The following is a 14,926-nucleotide window of genomic DNA, read 5'->3' as shown; positions in this document are numbered from 1 at the left end:
ATCTATCTAAATCTGTTTTGTTTTAAAGCAATTCCCCCTTATCACTGCCAGACCGTGTAAAAAGTTGGTTCCCCTCCTGTTTATAAGTTCCCTTCAAGTACTGCGAGGCGAAAGTGACGTACAGGAGAACGCACATTCAGTATCTGTGTGAGTGGGCACTAAGACACTCCCTAAGCATCTTCTCTTGTAATTACTTATATTGTTTAACAAGAGCTTTAGAATTATTATCGCAAAATCTCTGAATCTGTAGTACCAGATTTGTCTAGCTGCTGTTCTCTAGCTGATAAGAGAGTTTTGTAAAGAGTTAGCTGATAAGCTAGAGTTTTGTAACTATTCCTTTTTTTTCCTGCAGGATTCATTTTGGTATATTAAGAGTGGCAGCCCAGTATCTATGCGAAGTGCTATAGTTTTGCAATTCTCAAAAGCTCTAAAAATAAAAGCGAAAGTCAGCTGAGGTTTAAATAAAGTGCAAAATCCAAACTATGTTACAGAATTAGGAGATAACAACATCTTCATTTTCTAAACCAGGATCTCACAAGAAATACAGAAGTGCTATTTTAGGAATAGGCATTTAATCTAATAGATGACAATTTCACTGAAAAACATGAAAAACAAGCAGGCTACCAAAATATCTCATGATTAGCAACAGAGAAGGCCAGTGCTAAAGTCATAGGAAATGAGTGGAATTAGTTTGATGTGACCATGGTTTTTAAACAGGAGAGTTCAGCATTAAAGCAAATGATCATTAATCAGTTCTCCTCTAGCAAAGAGAATAAATGAGAATTAAGTGGTTCATGCTACAATTCAATTAAAAAAAAAAACACAGTAGAAATGACAAGGAGTGGTTATCCAAAATGTGCTACGTGTTGACTGAGGAAAGTGAATACACTTCAGCATACAAATAGACCAAAGATGAATTCAGCAGTATGTTTACTCAGTGCTCAAAAATGTTTATTTCACAGAGCCAAAACCAGCACTGGGCCACATTCTCAGAGGGAGGGCAGAGTTTGAATTGGGGGGAAAAAATACAAAACAATATAAAAAAAACACCACCAAACCAAAACAAAAAATCTGAGGCCGTTTGATAACATTCTCATTTACATGCAGAGATCAGAATAAAGAAAAGAATATGCACTGGTTTAAAGTCGTAATAAATCTTTCCTCTTTATAGGGTAGAAAAGTAATTTAGAAACAGAAGAGAGACAGAGGTGACTGTCATACATTCAATGCTAGGTTTCCTTCCTTCCTTCCTTCCTTCCTTCCTTCCTTCCTTCCTTCCTTCCTTCCTTCCTTCCTTCCTTCCTTCCTTCCTTCCTTCCTTCCTTCCTTCCTTCCTTCCTTCCTTCCTTCCTTCCTTCCTTCCTTCCTTCCTTCCTTCCTTCCTTCCTTCCTTCCTTCCTTCCTTCCTTTTCTTTCTTCCCTTCCTCCCTCCCTGCCCTCCCTCCCTCTTTTCTTTCCTCCCTTCCTTCACTTCTCCCTCTCTCTCCCTTTCTTTCGTTTGTTTCAGGTCCTTCCCTATAGAGAGCATTGTCTTATTACATCGCAGAGGACTTTTGCTTCTTCCCAGGAAACTGAGTTCCACATCTGTAAGAAGGGAGCTGTGGGCAGCAGGAAGGGAATAGTGTTCATTTGCTCCTACTGAAACTCTCCTACAAATCCCAAAAGTTTTGAACTAGATGTCAATCAAAAGGCAGCAGCTCTATGCCACTTACATGCTTTCTGAAAGAAATGTATATTTCTTACAGTGGGAAAATAAACAAACAAACAAACAACAACCTGAAATGGATTTGGGAATTTCAAAATGCTGAATTTAATATGTGAAGCTTGTGCTGTTTGTTAGCATTCAGATAATGAACAGTTACTTCCAGAAATCAGTGCTTAAAGCAATACAAGAAGCTGGAACAAACCTTTGTATTATGTTTTAATGTTTTCCTCTATTTGACAGAATAAAGTGATACGGAATGTCCTTCTGTCACAGCACAAAGCCAAGAGCAACTCTACATCTTTCTTCGGGACGACAAAAGGGGATAGGGTAGGATTTTCAGTGAAACCTAGATATTGCTGTGGGTCAATGAGTGCATTTATTAACATAGATAATACTGGAGGACTACAGTTTACACCTGCAGAAGCTGAAATAATTAAGGGAGGTTGGAGATCTTTATATTTGTATTTAAATATATTTATATATATCTATAGTATTTACAGATAGATTGTTTTGAACAATCTCCAAAACTTCTTTGTGTGGAAAATTAAGATGCTTAATGATATTCAAATATGAACTGCCTGTATCAGAAGTCAGCTTTGTGCAGGGGCTAGTGGTTCCATGTAGTCTGTTTAAGGCTTTGACTGGGAGAGAGCAGTGCCTCTAGCAAAACACAGAGTTGCCCATCCTCTAAAACACAGGGGCCTCTTCATGATGAGAGAAACCTGGAATCTGTGCCCATATCATTGCAAACATTAAGAATCTTTGTCCAGCTCTTCATCTTTTCACTTTCATTGCTTGTGAGGCCCCACCTGGATTACTGTGTCCAGGTCTGGATCTCCCAGTACAAGAAAGGCAGAGCTGTTGGAGAGGATCTAGAGGAGAGCCATGAAGATGATCAGGGGACTGCAGCACCTCCCCTATGAAGACAGGCTGAGGGAGCTGGGCTTGTTCAGCCTGGAGAAAAGAAGGCTGAGGAGTGACCTCATTGCAGCATTTCATTACCTAAAGGGAGCCTACAAAGAGGAGGGGAATCGACTCTTTGAAGGGGTTGATAACAGCAGGACAAGGAAGTTGAGGATATTCTAATTTGATACCAGCAACAAAGGACCTCAAGCTTCCTACTATGGCAGAGAAGAAAATAGCAGAGAATCATCAGAAATTCAAATAGCAGCTATAGAGTAGGTCAAAAGGTGAGGGTACTATTGCTCAGTCAACTGCAGAGAAATAGTGAATTAAGCAATATTTAAAAAAAAATATTAGAAAAAAAATCAAAGTGTTTTGTTTTCCTTGGTCAATGTATTGGAAAATGTCACTATTTTGCCACAGAACTAAGGCTGTTTGGTTTTCTTCAGTTGAATTTTAGCTGCGGGGAGAAACTGTGAAGTTGATTTAAGTGAAGTTTATGTACATTATCTCACAGAATGGCGTATCTCTGGAGTAAAGGATTAATCACAATAAAACTATTTTGCCAACACATCACAAAAACATGACACTTTCTCTTTTTGCTTATTTCTAATGGCCAGAGGCAGGAGAAAGCCCTTCTGTGCTGGAAGGCAGCAGAAATGTTCATCACAGAGGGAGGCCCCTGCTGGAGGATGGCAGTGGGGCAGGGGGAGATAGAAGCACCTTGCAAATGTAATAACCTGTAACAAGAAGCACTGCCAGGTTAATTATGTATGTTTAATACAGTTCCAGGGTTATGCAGGTCGTGCAGCAGTGCCCTGATGTTTGCCCTGTAAGTTGACTTGCTTTCATTCCTCATCAGCTGCTTGAACAGCTGAGCAACAGCAACAGCACGCGCACAGCCAAAGGAGGGCACCTTGCAAACCTGTGGAATTCACTTCCTATGCAATCAATAGGAGTATGTATGTGAACAGTGGTTTGCAGAAATTGTATCTTTAGTGTCAGAGCAGAGACACCAAAACCCATCACATTGTCACAGAGAGGGAGAGGGCCGGGTGTGCTGATTGCCTCTGACAGCTCCATCATTCGTGACAGCCTTTAATCTCATTTCTGATCACAACAGGAAATAGAGTAGAAGATTAAATGAGGAAAGGGAACAGCTTTGGAAGCTGTGATATCATCTGTTATAAATGGAGTCCCAAGCAGTTCTGTGAGAAAACTTTGTTGGGAGAGGTCACTAAGGGGCTGGGTGCCACCAGGAGGGCACGAGCACTGCAGTGAGGAGATGGCAGCAGATTGAAACACTCTGTTGGCCCAGTGGTAAACCACTCTGTTCTGGAGGCAGATTCCCTTTTGTGAGTTATCTCACTGGATAACAGCTCCCAGTGATAGCCCATCTCACCTGGAATGGGGATGTTTCTGAATGATTTGTTGGTTGCTCTGTGTTCCAACATAGTGGCTGAAATACAAGCTGAGTGGTGGTTGCTGTGGACAGATTGGTCCCGTGGCTGCTCAGAAGAACAAAGGGGGAAAAAGATGTGCTGGTTTATGGGGATTCAAAGAAAGGGCAGTGAAGGCTGCTGGTGGCTGCACAGTGCTCCGATGAGAGCTGGCAGTTGGCTGGTTTATGCACTCCAGCATTGAAGGAGATTTTGGTTTCTGTAGCCTACGTGGTCCAAAAGCAGCTTTCTCTCCTTTTCCCACCTTGTGCCCTCAGCTTGCTGAGGCTGGGTAATTTTACATGGCATAACTAACTGTTATAGCTGGTTTAGTGTAGGAATAGGGAGAAGTGATTTTCTACAGAGACTGGAATTGAATGAGACAGAGACAGGGGAAGAATGCACAGGAAGACAGTAATTACTCATTTATCTTCAAGTAAAACGGTAATGCACCAAGCATCATCATTTTATCTGATGATATCCCAAACTATTTGGTGCTATAGAGCACTGTCTCAAAAGTAACAAACAAAAACAGTCAGTGCATCACATTTCTGTATACATTCATTAATTATTCTCATTCAGCATGAGATTGTATTAATAACTGCACTTGCTTAGAAAATGATTTTTATATTGCAGCATCTATTTCTTAATGGTAGATAGAAATGGCAGAGTTTTAAAACTGGACCAACATTTCAATAGTAAGGACAGCTCTTTGGAGCAGTACCTCAAACTGACACACGATGGCAGGAGGATGACATCTTTAAGCAGATCTCCAGGAGAGCGTTGTGGTAACCACAGCAACAGTTTGAAATGTAGTCCTTAAAGTACGTTTTGCGGAGGAAATTTATTTATTTCACTTTCCATTTAGACGTGCAATTGGTATTTCCTTAGCATTTACATCATCACGGCTAACTTTCTAAAGTTTTATTGGAACAAAAAATTAATTCAGTACCTGGAGTTCCTTTAAGAAAAACACTGCAAATAACTGAATGTTTGTTTGGGCAGTGGTGGGTTTTCATATGCTTATTTGGGGGTTTTTTCATCCCTTTTCCCTCCCTCCCTCCCTCCCTCTCTCTTTTCTTTCCTCCCTTCCTTCAGTTCTCCCTCTCTCTTCCTTTCTTTCGTTTGTTTCAGGTCCTTCCCTTTAGAGAGCACTGCCTTATTACATCGCAGAGGACTTTTGCTTCTTCCCAGGAAACCGAGTTCCACATCTGTAAGGAGGGAGCTGTGGGCTCTCTGGATCTTCCAGAACCAAGCAATGTAAATGTGTATTCCAGAGATGCAACCGATTGCATATAAAACAGTAATTTAACATTTCGACTCAAATTCTGAATTTTCAGGTGACTTTTTCTCTGTGTTAATATCCATGAGAAAATCCGAATACCTGGATGTTTTTCATCCAGCTGAAGTTTAGCAGTATTTCAGAGTTCCCACATTAAAGATACGTTGGTAAAGATAGAATAAAAGTTGCTCATGATGCTGCTGAGCAATCTGGTAGAGCTTGAACATTTGAGGTTGGAGTAGTTGTCTGTGGGCTGGGAGAATGCTTAGGAGATGTTTAGGGGATTTCTACAGTTCAAAGAAGGAAAAGACACGTAATGATTGCTCCAGCAAAGCCACTGCACAATATAAGGGTCTCCACGCTTAATCGTTCTGCTAAATTCAGTGAATTTGGTTTGAAATTGGTAAGAATAGAAATAGGCTGTTAAAATGCCTTCAAATAAGGAGAAACAATTCACATTTTAAGAATTAAATGGTGATACACCAAAGCAGAACACAGTGAAAGAATAAACAACCCACTAACTTACAGAGAACTTTTTAGACTTTATAAAATAGTTCTTGTAAATAATAAAGTAAGAACAGTGAGGTGCTGAATAGATTTTAAGGGATGATGCATAGTCCCCGTGGCTAGTAAATTCTGTTTAGGATAAGCTTGACAAACAACTGATGATGTGACTGTCATCTAAAGCCTGTATCCAGGCAGCTTTGGCCATTTCGTAGCCCAAATGACCTCTTGAGATCTCTACCAGCACTATTTTTCAAAGGTAACAAAGTTCTCCCTTTACCACCCACCCCGTTATTGGCACTATAATAGAGTCATTGCTCAGATTTATAGATTCAGCTTATGTTTGTGTTACCATATTGGCTGGTTGTGTAACAGCCCACTGAGGCACTTTTGGTTTAGCACCAATTCTTTACCAAAATTGGCTGCAGGAGGCAGGAGGCCTTTGCTCACCTGGTCTGTGCCTGCCCCATGAGCAGCATGAGCCTATGGGGCTGCCCAGAATACAAGTGCAGGGCTGCATTTCTCCCTCTTGTCTGTCCTAAAGTCCTATTATGCTTATAGCATTATATCCAATTAGTACAACACATCATAAAAACATGAAACTTTCTCTTTTTGCTTATTTCTAATGGCCCAAGGTAGGACAAAGCCCAGAAGCTGAAATAGTTAAGGAAGGTTGGGGATATTTATATTTATATTCATATTCATATTCATATTTATATTTATATTTATATTTATATTTATATTTATATTTATATTTATATTTATATTTATATTTATATTTATATTTATTTATGTATATTTATAGTATTTATAGATAGATTGTTTTGAACAATCTCCAAAACTTCTTTGTGTGGAAAATTAAGATGCTTAATGATATTGAAATATCTCAGATCATTGCAAACCTCATGTTTCTAATATTTTAACTGGGAATCACTCTCATTGTCTGGCACTGCTGATGCTGCCCCTTCAGAAGCCATAAAATATCAGATATCTCTGTATTTTCAGGATACTTTTGTTCCCATTCAGCCTGACAGACAAAAAAGATGGTTCTGAGGGAAGCTCTTATTTCCTCCCTTCCCATCTCCCTTTGCTCTTGCAATAGCACCACTGTACAGTACCATTATGCCAAAATTTATGCATAGAGACAGATTAACCTGTCCCACACTGTTCATTTTGACACTGTTTCTAACAAAGACGTATTTTCTGAAGATTATATTAGAAAATGGCTTTGGGTCTAGTACTAGTAAAAGAAGAAAGGCAAATCCAAAGAATCCACTCATTGAGTTCAGAGTGGCTACGAGGGAATGCTGCATCTTGCTTTTTAAGCAAAATCTGCAATTTTGTTTATCCAGAACAATCTGTAACAGCTGTACGGTAAAACTGCTTTGAGGTTTAGTTTTGAAGTTTACTGCTCCCAGTTTTTCATTTATTTCCTCACACACATGCATAAAACATTTTTATTATTTGGATAGTAATTTGCACAAGCACCGGGACTTTATCTCAAATGCTCATGAACAAGGCCGTTCTTCAGTTGGGTCAACTGAAAGTTATTCTGCTTTACTACAGGGCTTTCAGTTAATTAAATTCCAAGAACCAATTCAACTGCTAAGGCCTGTTATACTCCAGATAAAGAAAAAAATACATTTTTCATCAGTTTATGGGGACAGACTCTGCTGATGCTCCTCCTGAGCTGTAGCCACAATACACAGTGAAAAATAGGAAGAATGGCCTGCCCAAAGTATTTCAGTGGGACATAGACTTCTGTGATGAACACAGAAAGGACTATTCAGATGGATTTGTTATATGGAATGAACTACATTTCCGATCTTCTAATGCAATGAATATTGTGCTCTGCGAATAATGTCATTAACATAGGAAAAAAGAGGAGTGAACTGCAGATACAGTAGAAGAGAACTTTACCTGAAATTATCATTTCAGAAAACTGATTCTTCTTATAAATGTTGGTAATTATTATTTCTTTTTTCCTTGAGTTCTCCTATATTTGGATAAGTAATAAAATTTGTTTTGATTCTCCACACTGAAGGAGAAACCCTTTTGTCCACATTCTGACTTTATTTGAACTAGTGTAGGAGCTCATATTGAAAATTAAGTGGAAATCAATTAACAGTTGCCCTGGGCATTTGAAACTGATATCAACCAGGAATCCCTTAGTTCTGTATAATCAGAATGATCAGAGATAAAGAACAAGAAAAAAAATTAAGAGATTTTTCTAAAAAGAGAAGGTGGAATGGAGATGTACTTCATAGGCTACTCTGTTGGATTAAAGGCCTGGAATGAAAACGTATGTGTAACAGAGGCGTGAGACAGGTGGAAGGCTTCTCATTTCTCAAGGCTGAGAGCTTCCAGTTCTTTTTGCATTTGGCTGATTGCAAAATCTGAAATCTCAAAGGGTCACAATCATCTTCAGCTTTTGTTGGTGAGAGACACAAAGCACACCACATTGCATGTTGACCCTGCTGTAATAAGATGTCACTCCATCAGAAAGAGTAGACAGAAGAATAGATCTTTATTCTTTTCCTCTTTTCCTCTGTTTTCCCTTGGCATATAATGTCCAGTTTCTCTTTTCAGTTCTTCACAACATCACAGAGCCAGTTCTTGCTTTGAACCTTAGTAATATCAAGTACCTTCCATGTAAATGGTGCTTGAGACATAGGCATACTGCATGGCCTCTGAGAAACCAAGACCACGTGGAAACTTTTTCCCCTCAGTTCTGCCAGTAACATCAGATTGTGCATTGCTTTCCCAACAAGAACTGCCTGTATCAGAAGTCAGCTTTGTGCAGGGGCTGGTGGTTCCATGTAGTCTGTTTAAGGCTTTGACTGGGAGAGAGCAGTGCCTCTAGCAAAACACAGAGTTGCCCATCCTCTAAAACACAGGGGTCTCTTCATGATGAGAGAAACCTGGAATCTGTGCCCATATCATTGCAAACATTAAGAATCTTTGTCCAGCTCTTCATCTTTTCACTTTCATTGCTTGTGAGGCCCCATCTGAATTACTGTGTCCAGGTCTGGATCCCCCAGTACAAGAAAGACAGAGCTGTTGGAGAGGATCCAGAGGAGGGCCATGAAGATGATCAGGGAACTGGAGCACCTCCCCTATGAAGACAGGCTGAGGGAGCTGGGCTTGTTCAGCCTGGAGAAAAGAAGGCTGAGGAGTGACCTCATTGCAGCATTTCAATACCTAAAGGGAGCCTACAAAGAGGAGGGGAATCAACTCTTTGAAAGGGTAGATAACTGCAGGATGAGGGGAAACTGTTTTAAGTTGAGAGAGGGAAGATTTAGGTTGGATGTCAGGGGGAGATTCTTTACAGAGAGAATGGTAAGGTGATGGAACAGGCTGCCCAGAGAGGTTGTGGATGCCCCGTCTCTGGAGGTGTTCAAGGCCAGACTGGATGGGGCCCTGGGCAGCCTGGTCTAGAGTTAAATGGGAAGGTTGGTGGCCCTGCCTGTGGCAGGGGATTGGAGATTCATGATCCTTGCAGTCCCTTCCAACCCGTGCCATTCTGTGATTCTGTGATTCTATAACATCTCTTCACCTTGGTTTCTAGCTTCTCCCTTTCCCCACGCCAACAATTTGCACAGAAGCTGTTTTTTTCCACGGTCAGAGCCTCTTCTGGCACTTTTGCACATTACCTCCATCTTATTTCTGAACTTCTGTTTCTCTCCTTGTCCTTCAGTGATTGTGTTTTTGCATGCTGTAGAGATATTCAATGCTTTTTTTTTTTTTTTCTGTGTCCATGTCCTCATTCTGTTCTATGACCTCTTTTGTGCTGCCCTGTGCTCCAGGAGTGCTGAGACAAACAGGCTGGGACAGAACACATCTATGTGCTCTTCCTGGGAGCACATTTTATTCCAGAAAATTTGTTCTGCTGGTCTCACCTATATTTCTTCAATTGTTTAATATTAAGCACTTATCCAGCAGTGTGAATTATAATTAACATGAATTATACAACATAGCAGTTTCTGCCCTGCTTTTCTCTCATTTGCATAACTGCTAGACTGTAATCACATTTTGTCTTCCAGACAGAAGTCTTCCAGACTTATCCCAGGTTTAATTGGAGGTGCTTTGTAAACCTTTGATGGTTAAGGACACCAGATTTTGCAGTGAGATGCAGGTGTATGTATATAATTTTCAGTTTTATAAGATTTAGACCTGACTTCATGGCCACTTGTTGCATCTTCCTGTTGGTGAGGATGGTGGACAAGGTGTGGGTACTTAAAGAAGAGCAAATGAAGTGCTAGTTCATAGAGCCAAAACCCTTTGTGCTGCGGGAAGAAGCTGGTGATTTTTCCTTCTGAAGCATCATAGAGGCTGGCTTTCAGATAATGTAAATGTGTGAGGATGTGTTTTGTCTCAGGAATCAAGCTGGAGTCTAAGTCTGACATCCATTATTATGCTATGCATTGCCACAACATCAGAAAATACTCTTGCAGCAATTTAATATTTCACATTCACTTCCAAACATCATAATGCTGGGTCAGTACTTTCTTTTCATTTTTAGGTTGTAAAATTTTTATCTTCTCCTCTACCTAATAAAACACATGCTGCACTTAAAAATCTCTCTTGCAAAGATGACGTTGCGATGCTGGACGTACCACTCTTGGTATCAAATGTCATTACTGACATGTCAGCCCTGTGTGATGCTGCTGTTTCATCTGGAGGCATCTTTCTCCAAGCCATATAAACACACTGGTCGAGTGCTGTGCTCTCTTCAGCAGTTAGTTGATTGTATAACATTTTTGAATGAGGTGTGTCTTGTGTGTAGCCTGTGAAATCAGTTTGTGCAGCAATTTGTTGCCTTCCTCCAGTGCTGTATGAGTGTAAGTCATTAATTTAGTCATTATCCAACAAAAAAAAAAATGAAAATATGCAGATATATTTCTTAGTGTAGATGTAATTATAGCATTTTGTAAGACTAATTAAATAGTACTTGTTTGGCATAGTGGTTGCTATTTAGTTTTAAGCAAGATGAAAGGTAGATCATTTTTGCTTATTTTTGTTCCATTTTAATTCAGTGCTTTTAAACTAAGCAAATTTAAGATTGGAGAGAGTGAAGTAATAGGATGATTTGAAAAACAGCAACAAAATAGAATGAAAAATGAAAATAATTATTGTTTTTTAGACATAAAACTAAAGTAGCAAACAGCAGTAAAACCATACCTGCCTCTAACTTTTTCATCTGCTTCTATCTTTTTCATCTTGAGATCCCAGAAGCTTGAAAGAGCAAAAGAAACAGCTTGTGGAAAATCTGTGAAGTCCATCTATTTCTACAATAGGATTATTCATCACCACATGTTTTCCCCATCTGGAAGTAAATGGACAAAATGCTGAAACCACCACCGTCTCACTTGCAAATTACTCCACAGTCTAACCAGTCACGCTATTAAGAAGATATGCCTGCAGTTCAACCCAAATTGTCTGTAATCATGTTGCTTCCTTTCCCTTGTTATCCTGAGTAGTTCCTCCCCACCCATGTGTTTAACCTCTCTGAAATATTTGTGGATGGCAATCAAATCCCTCTGAGTCACTGCTTAGCTAAGCTGTATGCATTTTCAGCATCGTTCTTTTCTTGTGTAAATCTTCTCAGATATTTAACTATTTTTCTCCACTTTCCTGTGAAGTCTTAAGCATTCACTGAAGATGTTAGAATGATTGCCCCTGGCTGAACATGGGAACGGACCATGAGACCTACACAGATGGTCCCTTTACTGGCCTGGGTACAACTGCAGTGGGTCAGGATGCTCAAACACTCCCTTACCATGCCTGGAACTCCTGCTCTATTTATCATGGAGAGGTTTCAGGGCCATTCAGTCTGGAGAGTACTGGAACCGTACAGCTGGGAGAAAGTCCCAGGTTTGCTCCACCTAGATTGTGGCCACAACGGAAAATTTTCTGGTTAAAGTCAATTATTTTGCTGTCCCATAAGTAAGGCTCCTAAGCAAAATGAGTTCTTGACGACTGCAGCTAGCTGTTATCCTTGATCTGCCCCTGGGCTGGGAACCCATCAGGGTAGGCTTCTAGAGATTCAGTCAAAGAGGATCCCTTTTTGGGGCTGATCTTGATCATGTGCCGAGAGACAATAAAAGGGAAGGGTGAATAGCTCACTGGGGAGGGGGCAAAGATAGAAACTTCCCCTCCAGTGCCATGAAGTAAGTCGTGTGATCCTTGCCATTCTCAAACCTGTAGCTAAATCGCTGTATTTGATTGCAACAAATTGTATTGAATCACCATGTTAAATTGGCTGATGATTAAGTGCTGATTAAGTGCTATAGAGAATCATACAACCTAATATTGTGATTTATCATAAAAGTATTAATAAACCTTAAATTGCTGCAAAACCATACTTGTGTAAAAATCATTCCACAACAGTGGCCTGCGTGTGCCTGGGGCTATGCTATGAGCTGTTCACTCAGATAAAAAGAGAGGTAGAATCCCACTCTGTACAGCTAATGCCCACAGTCTTAGAAGCTGCAGCATAGCCCAACTTAATCACATGGAGCAGTGCAGTGTGAGGGAATACCATCTTACAGATTTCAGAGGTAGAAGCAATGCTTAGATTACTGGATTGACCAAGCATGTGAAATAGACACACAGTTTTCTAATTTTCCACAATGATTTGGAAAAACAGTTGGGGAAATATGAACCATTCATCAAATGTTTTTAGTAATTTTCCTTAGAAGGAGTTGTGTAAGATTGTGGTTTTTTTTTTAAATACTGCAGTCAGGAAACTGACTCTTGGCTAAAGCAGGAATCTAGGAAGACAGAAATATTTGCAGCTGGTCAGTGCTTTCCATCTCTCCCTTCCCACTGAGGCCAGTGACCAAAAATCCATTCTGAGAGCTAAGGAGCACTGGCCTCCCTGCCTATTTTCTATCAACAGTTTTGACAGGTCCTCACAGAGTGTTGTTATTAAATCAAATCTGTATTTACAACCAGAAAACGCCTGTCAAAATATATCTTTAACAAGCTGAAATTTAGTTCTTTAGCTGTCTCTATAGTAAGCATGTCCATTACAGGAAACATTTCATTCCTCTTTCCATTAAAATATTTTCAATTTTGCATGCCAAAAAAGCCCTATCTCAAAGAGAAAAAAAATTTAAAAAAAAGTGTTCAGTAGAGCAAGTAGATGTATAAAATCACTTATTACCTTTGGCTCCCAAACTAATCTTAGAGTGAGAGAGAGTAGTGCTAGAATGCCTAAGAAAAGTGAGGAGTTTATAAGGCCAATTAACCTACTCAGGCTTTAATAATAATAATAATAATAGTAATACTACTACTAATAATAATAGTATAAAATAGATAAGTTATTTGATATCTGAGCTTGTTATCTGACAAATATATATATACAAATTAAAATGACAACACTGGCAATACTGTGTGTCAAGTGAAGTAACTGCAGGAAACTTTTGCAGTGCACATTAAGACCACCCAACTCCTCTATGCTGGCAAGGTAGCAGTATCTGCTAAGCTACTTGGAGAACATATTACTAAAAATCAGCATATCTATTTAATTGGCCTACCTTTCACAGAGGTCATAGCTCCCATAAGAAGAGCTAATGTCTCTCTCGTGTTTCTGCTTTGTTTATCTTAGGAACTGCAGCCAAGTTCTTGCTCTTAGCTTTGCTTAGAGTTTCTCATGGATCTGGGAAAAGTGTCCTGCAAGTGACAGATTGGGACTGAGTGTAATTGGGAGCACAGAAAGGTAAAAGAAAGAGGGCAATATCCCAGTGGCATGGGATCAGTGCTTGTAAATGGACAGAAGGGAAAGTCTCCTGTTTATTTCCTTCATCATGATTCAATAGAATGAATATTTTTCTTTGGTGGTATATAATGAATGCTAAATTAATGAACTGCATTGTAGCTGCAGCATTTTATTTATTTACGTATAAATTAGTTGTCATATCTCTTTCCCTGTATACCTTCCATTAGAGTGATAGCATCTCTGAGGCTGGATAAGACCCTTACAATCATCAAGTCCAACCACCAACCTGTCATTACTGAGTGAATCACTGAACCATGTCCCTAAGCACCACATCCATGTATCTTACATGCTTCCATGGAAGAGGAATCTACCACTTCCTTGAGCAGCCCGTTCCTATGACTGACCATCCTTTCCATGAAAAAACTCTTCCTGATTTCCAACCTACACGTCCTTTGGCGCAACTTGAAGCTCTCTCCTCACATCCTCCTGCTTGTCCCTTGAAAAAAACAGGGTAATACCTTACTCCTTTCAGTTAACCATAGAGAGTGATGAGGCCTCCCATCAGCCTCCTTTTCTCCACACTAAACAGCTCCAGTTCTCACATGCACTCCTGATAACTCTTATTTTCTTGTTCTTTCACCAGCTCTGGTTGCTGTCTTTTGCACAGCACTCAGCATCCTTCTTGCAGTGAGGGGCCGAAAGTTGAACACAGTACTCAAGTTGTGGTCTAATCAGTGTCAAGCATTGAGGGACAAGCAGAACAAGTCCAAGGCTATGAGTATCCTTGAGACCCTGGAGTGCCTGCATCTACAGAAACTGTCCACAGACACCTTTCTGGACCATATTTTATTGTCACTCTTTCTGGACAAATGTTTTGTAATGCTACAGTGGAGTCTACCTTACCAAAGCAATGGAGACAGATAGCAACGGAGCTGTCAGAACTACCTGTAAATTACCTGCCCTAAAATTTTCAAAGAGCACTTTGAGTTGAAAAGCAGGCTATTCAAGGCAGGAGGGGAAGGATTTGATCTTGCCTTCATTTGTTGGACAGGAACAGAAAGGAGGAGTGTTTTGTTTATCAAGTGAACACAGCACTTTAAAAATTCAACTAAATCAATATAGAAATACATTTAAAATATATTCACTTTCAGAAAAAGATTTCCTGGACTGACAGAACTGCCAGTGGGTATGAGCTATTGCTTAGCAAAAGTTGATGCAAAGGATGCTGTACCCATCACCTGTGTGAATGGGTCAATTTGCTAAGGAAGTCATGGAACTTCCCTATGGAAAGTCCAGCCTTTGACTGGTGCTTTGGTAACTATGTGTGAGGATAGTCTGCTGTTATTCTATTTTTCTTCCTTCTTTGTCAG

This window comes from Lagopus muta, chromosome 3, assembly GCF_023343835.1.
Source record: "Lagopus muta isolate bLagMut1 chromosome 3, bLagMut1 primary, whole genome shotgun sequence".
NCBI classification, from domain to species: Eukaryota; Metazoa; Chordata; class Aves; order Galliformes; family Phasianidae; genus Lagopus; species Lagopus muta.
The sequence above is the reverse complement of the archived record's forward strand: the minus strand, read 5'-3'. Positions refer to the sequence as shown.